Below are 6,688 nucleotides of genomic sequence, written 5' to 3'. Positions count from 1 at the left end.
TGCAGCCTGTTGGATTGACCTTAATCTTGTGGGGATGGTTGCCTAAAAGTTGAAGCTAGTTCATGCATATGTGCTTATGTGTTTTTCTTTAAGTGTTTTGTCATTTTGTGTGTCAGTTTGTGTCTAGGTTTAGGAGTGTGTGTTAAGTTAGAGTCTAGAGAGTCGGTTAGGGATAACCATGCGTTGAAATTCGCCTTATTTCTTTTTCTTGTCTTTATACTTGAGGACAAGTATGGTTTAAGTGTGAGCAGTTTGATAAGGCTAATTTCATGCATCGGTTATATGATGAAAAATCACCATTTACTGGGTCTAACACATTGTTTAAGCCAGGTGTGTGAAGGAATTCGCCAGGTCCAGGAAGAACTGAAGGCAGTGGACCAGCGAAGGAAAAAAGGCGAAAAGTGAGCAGAATCAAGGAAGAAAAAGGCTAAACGAAGGGGATTCCGAAGCTGAGGGCAAAGAAGACTATTCACACAAAAGAGCCCCTGCTGGACCCACTTCCACGCCTATATAAGGAGGAGCATGCAACACACATGATATAGACGATTTAGCTCTCAGCTCGCACACACACACACACACACTTGGGAAAAATGAGAATTCTGGGGTAGCGTAGTGGTTTCATCTTCTGAAAATTTGTGCACCACCATCCTCAAGGAGGGCGAAGATACAATCGTTTACGTTTTAGCACTTGTGTTTTGATTTCCGTCGAACTTCGCCGTTCGAAGTCGATTTACTCGTTTGCTACTTACCGTTTATCTATGAATTTTATTTTACGTCATGATGGTGTTGATTCTGTGCTGATTTATGTTGATTTTATGTTTTGAGGAGTTTTGTTTCGGAGGTTGATTGTTATTCTCTGAGTTGGATGTCTTATGTACTTGATCTGGGAAATATGAGTTGATCTGTGGTTGTTGTTATTGATCTGTGGAGAATGGGCGAATCTGTAGTTATGGAGATGATTTTGATCGGAGTTTGTTTCGGATGCTTGCATCCGGAGTGGATTTAGCATCCGAAGTGTGGATCTGAACAGGGGAATTGAATTGTGCATGGATTCTGAATTTCTGCTTTCGTTTTTGCTTTAATTCATCTAGGAGATAGAGATCAGAGTTTCTGTTGGGTTTCTCGGCATTTTTCTGACGTCCGATTTGTTGGTCGCCGTTGAGTTGCGAGCGTTGTTCTGTTTTCATCATGTTTCAGTTAAATTCCGATGATGCTTTGCGTTTTGTAGGTAGTTGGGCTTAGAGTTGGTTACTTTGCAGGTTTTTGGTCGTACGTTTCTATTTTTGGAAAAATGGCCCCCACTGCATGCATCGAGTCTGTCTAGCTAGATTAGGTAGCAATATTACTAGATCTAGGAAGTTTGTTGAGATAGTGATGATATGATGTCAATTTGTGTTACGTGGTTGTTTTTGGTTTCTTAGATCTAGGTATAGTTAAATTTCTTTTCCTTTGTCTAGTATAAGTTCCTCAACCCCAAGTTGCGTGGCAGCAGTCATACCACCCAAAAGCCCTTTAAATGCATGATTTCGCATCTGTCCTCGTGGGATCGATCCCTACTTCCCTATACTAATTCTATTATACGCGGGTTGAGGGTTTTGAAGTGATATTTTGTGTGTACAACGACCGAGATCTTTCAGCGTTCCGTGAGTTCCTAGACCTTGTAATCTAGTGGATTCACTGGACCCGAGAAGCTTGATATTCCTTATTGTGCACGCAGTTTAAAAATATCTAAGTATCAGTAAGCGGTTGAGCAATCTTTGCAAAATCCTTGATAAACCTCCTATAAAAACCTGCATGACCCAGGAATCCTCTAACCTCCTTTTGACTCGTGGGGCAGGGTAGTTTCGAGATTACATCCACCTTGGCTTTATCCACTTGAATCCCTCTCTCAGACACTACATGACCGAGGAGTATTCCTTCAGGTACCATGAAATGGCATTTCTCGAAGTTTAGGACTAAATTCTTTTCCTGACACCTTCTCAATACCAGATCCAAATTGGCCAAGCATGCATCGAAGGAATTTCCATACACCGTGAAATCATCCATAAAAATTTCAATGCATACCTCCAACAGGTCTGAGAAGATGCTTATCATACAACGCTAGAATGTTCCCGGTGCATTGCATAATCCAAACGGCATTCTTCTATATGCATAAGTGCCAAAAGGCCAGGTAAAGGTTGTCTTCTCCTGATCTTTAGGATCCACATATATCTGGAAGTATCCACTGTACCCGTCTAGAAAGCAAAAATATTGTTTTCCAGCCAACCTTTCCAGCATCTGATCAACGAAAGGCAAAGGAAAGTGATCCTTTTTGGTGGCTTCATTGAGCTTCCGGTAGTCAATGCACATTTCCATCCAGTCACCACTGATCTTCAGGATCCACATATATCTGGAAGTATCCACTGTACCCGTCTAGAAAGCATAAAAATTGCTTTCCAGCCAACCTTTCCAGCATCTGATCAATGAAAGGCAAAGGAAAGCGATCCTTTTTGGTGGCTTCATTGAGCTTCCGGTAGTCAGTGCACATTCTCCATCCAGTCACCAATCTAGTAGGTACCAACTCATTCTTATCATTTTCCACAACTTGAATTCCCGACTTCTTTGGCACCATGTGAACTGGGCTCACCCATTCGCTATCTGGAATCGAGTAAATAATCCCCAAGGATAGCAACTTTAATACTTCCTTTAGAACCTCTTCCCTCATGTTTGGGTTTAACTTGCGTTGTGGGTCTATACGCACCTTCGCCCCTTCTTCCAGTCGGATGTGGTGCCTGCAAAGATCAGAGGAGATTCCCACCAAATCGGAGAACGTCCACCCTATGGCCTTCTTGTTCCTCCGGATTACTTCCAGTAGATCATTCTCTTGTTCCGCTGTCAAGTGGTTTTTGATTATTACTGGGAATGTTTCATCTTCCCCAAGGTAGGCATACTTCAGGGTCTCGGGTAGTTTCTTCAACTCCTTCTTTGGTGAGATGGCTTCCTGGGGCAGGGAGTTTTTCTCCAGACTTAATGTTGTTATTTCATCCAAGTTGGTTCCCTCGCCTGGACCTTTCGCCTGAATAGACCCCGTAGACTCGAATGACAGTGGTTGGTGGCAAAATGCCATGATCGCTTCATTGATCTGTTCATCTGTCAGGTTCCGAGTTAATAGGGTTTCACAGCATCCTGCTACCTCCTTATCAACAGACTGGCTCAGCTCCGAATTGTTAAACTGTTGCTGCATTAATTCAGTCTCAAGATATTTGAACGGTCAGGTTTGTTCCCCCTTTTTTGGTTTTCGTATGTGAATTGGAGTGTATCCAACTGATCAGGAAGAGATTCCCGACCTAGCTGAGTCGTTAGTACGATAACCGAGACCTGGCTTCAAACAAATTTCCTTAACCCACTTCTACTGGTTAGTATAATGGAGGTAAGGGTCGAATCCCACGAGGATGGACACGTTTTGATAACTGCGGTGACTTTCCTGGGTGTTTGGTTAGATACCACACTTGGGTTGAGATTTTACCTAGACAGGAAATAAAGGTGGTACTCTACTGACTAGTAGGCGGGAAAATAACAGACATGTGGGAGTGTTCGTGAAAATAGGGGACAAGGTGTATCAGAGACATATGGAAAGTGGACAGTTACTAAAAGAGGAAATTTAGACTACAAGGTATATCTGTTGGCTGTGGGCTTTCTGATAGGTCTGGATAGTACATCTGAAAAGTAGGGAACAAAAGCAAAGGTAACTTAAAAGTAAAAGTGGTCCAATAAAGTTGATTTTGACGTTTTCTTATTCACCAAGTATTAACAAAATTCAGATAAACACAAACACCATGACTGAACTTCAGATTCACAAATTCAAACTTAAGATCCATCAATTAAAATTCTTAAACTTAAATTAAACGGTAAACTGCAACTTTTACTTCTACTGACTGACATGCAAGGTGGTAATCACGACGTAGAAAAGAAACTCATGCACGAAGACTTGACTAAGCATAGCTACACTTTGAATCAACAACTCTCGATAAGAAAACACTTAGAAATTGAAAGCAATAACTAAACTTTCCTAGGCAGAATGAAGCAAACTCGAACCAAAGTGACATGCGAAATAGAAACTTCATAATGTAAACGTTGGAAAATAACAAGTACTTCAAAAGAGCAACAACGATGTGTGTTTGCAAATAACTTAAATGATGAAAACAAGTAAACTTTAAACTAAGAAAACGATTAAGATTGTTTGTGCCACTCCGGGCGATGATACTACTACACTGCTACGATAACTGGCTGGAACGACGGACTGATGACTTCTCCGGCAAACTCTGGACGTCAAGTGACCATGGCTGTGGCGAGGAACGAGAAGTGGGATAATGCTGAAGGATGGATCTTCTAGAGAGAATTCTACTAAGTATAATTGTCGAACTGCGAACTTTGAGCTTCGAACCCCCCCTTTTCTCTCTCTCCAAGTGGCTTCTTTTATAGGGAGGCTTGCCCTTGCTTTTAGGGTAGACTTCTCCCGCACTTTGAACTTTTTGCCCTTGTCAATGATCATCCCAGCTATCCTCCTTCTCCATCTCGAGCCTTTTATCTGGCATGCATCCTGGTCAGTATCGCACCCTTCTGGCACCCTTTTCACTTGCGTCACCTGAATCGTCTCCTACTGACTTGGATCCTTCAATCCTGCACACTTGAGCAACTGTTTTGCAGATAATACATGCATTTCACGACATACTGACAAGTAACCAAGGCTTAGAATACGACTTATCAAACTGCTCACACTTACCACATGCTTGTCCTCAAGCGTGAAGACAAACAAAAAGAAATAAGTCGAATTCGAGCCTGGTTACTCCCCTGACCGACTCTACCTAGCTAGACTCAAGACTCTGACGCAAAAGAAAAGAAAACAAAAACGACACAAACACATAAGACACATAGTTAACTTAAACACATAGAACAGACTATATTTTCAACCACCCTTCCCCTCGAGATCAGGTGCAATACGGCCTTAGGCAGCCTTGAACTTCCGCCGCCCCCCTTTTCTTCCCAGTCAGTATATCTGCTTGTCAGGATCACCCAATCCTAGGCCAAACACTGGGTTCACTCAGTCACTCATTCCTCATAGGGGATGTTAGGACTGTTTTCTCTCAATGCTAAACCACAGATGTTTCGGATTCAGATCTCACATGCAGCTCCCGAAGGTCTTTAAGGCTTGTAATGGGGCTAGTGGCTTGTAATGTTTGGGGTAGTTGAGGCTCTAAGGTCCAACAATAACTACTTATTTGATGAGGGAGAACTGTGTGCATTCGGGCTTCTGGCTGGGGCTTCTTCTTCGGATGGACAATTTCTGACATTGACTTCCAACTGGTCAGTAGCTTCTTTGTGGCTTTGCCACCCTTATTCCTTCTTCTCCTTCCTCTTTTTGTGGTCAAGTATCTGCGACCATTTTCTTCAATTTCCTTTTCTGTGGCTTCGCCACCCTTATTCCTTCTTCTATTTTTTTTTGGATCTGGAAATCTCAGATCGATTTTCTCTTTCTTCTTTGCTTTTCTTTTCTTCTAGTGGTCCCTTTTGTATGTCCTCCTGGGCAGTTGCTTCCTTGCCTAATGCCTTGCACGCACACAGCTCCAGTGGCTGATGGGTTATTTCGGGGTATAAGTTAGGCTAGAAAATGGGGTTCTAAGGGTAGGTTTTTCTTTTCTTTTTTTTTTTATCTATTTCTTAAGGGGGTTCCCTACTGCCTTCAGGGTTTGCTACACGCGGTCACCTTGCCCTAGACATCATGTGGTAGCCTCTCTTCTTTTTTTTTTTTCTCCAGTATTTAGTGGAAAGTAGTTCCACTTTGGGGTTTCTAACTCACCTTTTAAGGGGGCTTTCGTGTCTGACCTAAGGGATGGGTTTTTCCTTCATACTTGCATCATCTATACTGACTAGGGGTTACTGGAGGGGGTGGTTTCTGTTTTTCGGCATGCCTTATCTCCCTCAATTCCCCTCACCGTCAGTTCGAGGCAGTTGAGTTTTAAGCCCATTCACAAAACATAACACATAATTCCTAGACCTAAACAAACCTAAAAACAAACTAACATGCACTGACTCGAATAACACATATATACATGTCATACTGGCCATTTGCTCCCCCCTCTCACTTCACAAGTGTCTGCCCCAGATACGGGCTGTGAAGTGAAAATTGGGAATGGCTAGTATGTCAGACACACGTTTATAACAAACACATATTATATCTAAAAACTTCTCACACTTAGACTATTAAATAGGCTAAGTGGGAGAGTTTCAGATATATTATAAACAAAACAGAGCAAAATATTGACAAACATGAACTATAAACATATAAACTCCTCACACTTAGACTACGCAGTAGGCTAAGTGTGAGGTAACATGCCCACGAAAAAACACAAAGAAAAACATAATAAACATATGCACCAAAGTAGCAAACCCTTTACTTCTCACACCTAGACTATTAAATAGGCTAAGTGTTATGAATGGGGTTTGCATACAATTAAAACACATAAATCTCCTTATTTAATAAAAGTACGAAAATATAAACAAAAGAAAAACTTAAAAATTAAAAAGAAAACTAACTGGTCAGTTGGGGGTGGTTCGGTCAGATGTTCTTCCTGCTCCTTCAGGGTTCTGTGCAGGTGGGTCCGTTGGTCTTTCTTCAGTTTCCTCAGGTCCGGTGGGTTCTTCTTCCTGT

The sequence above is a fragment of the Salvia hispanica genome, chromosome 1, assembly GCF_029641045.1.
Source record: "Salvia hispanica isolate PSC_SH4W2 chromosome 1, Shi_PSC_v1, whole genome shotgun sequence".
Classification (NCBI taxonomy): domain Eukaryota; kingdom Viridiplantae; phylum Streptophyta; class Magnoliopsida; order Lamiales; family Lamiaceae; genus Salvia; species Salvia hispanica.
This window is presented reverse-complemented; position numbering follows the sequence as displayed.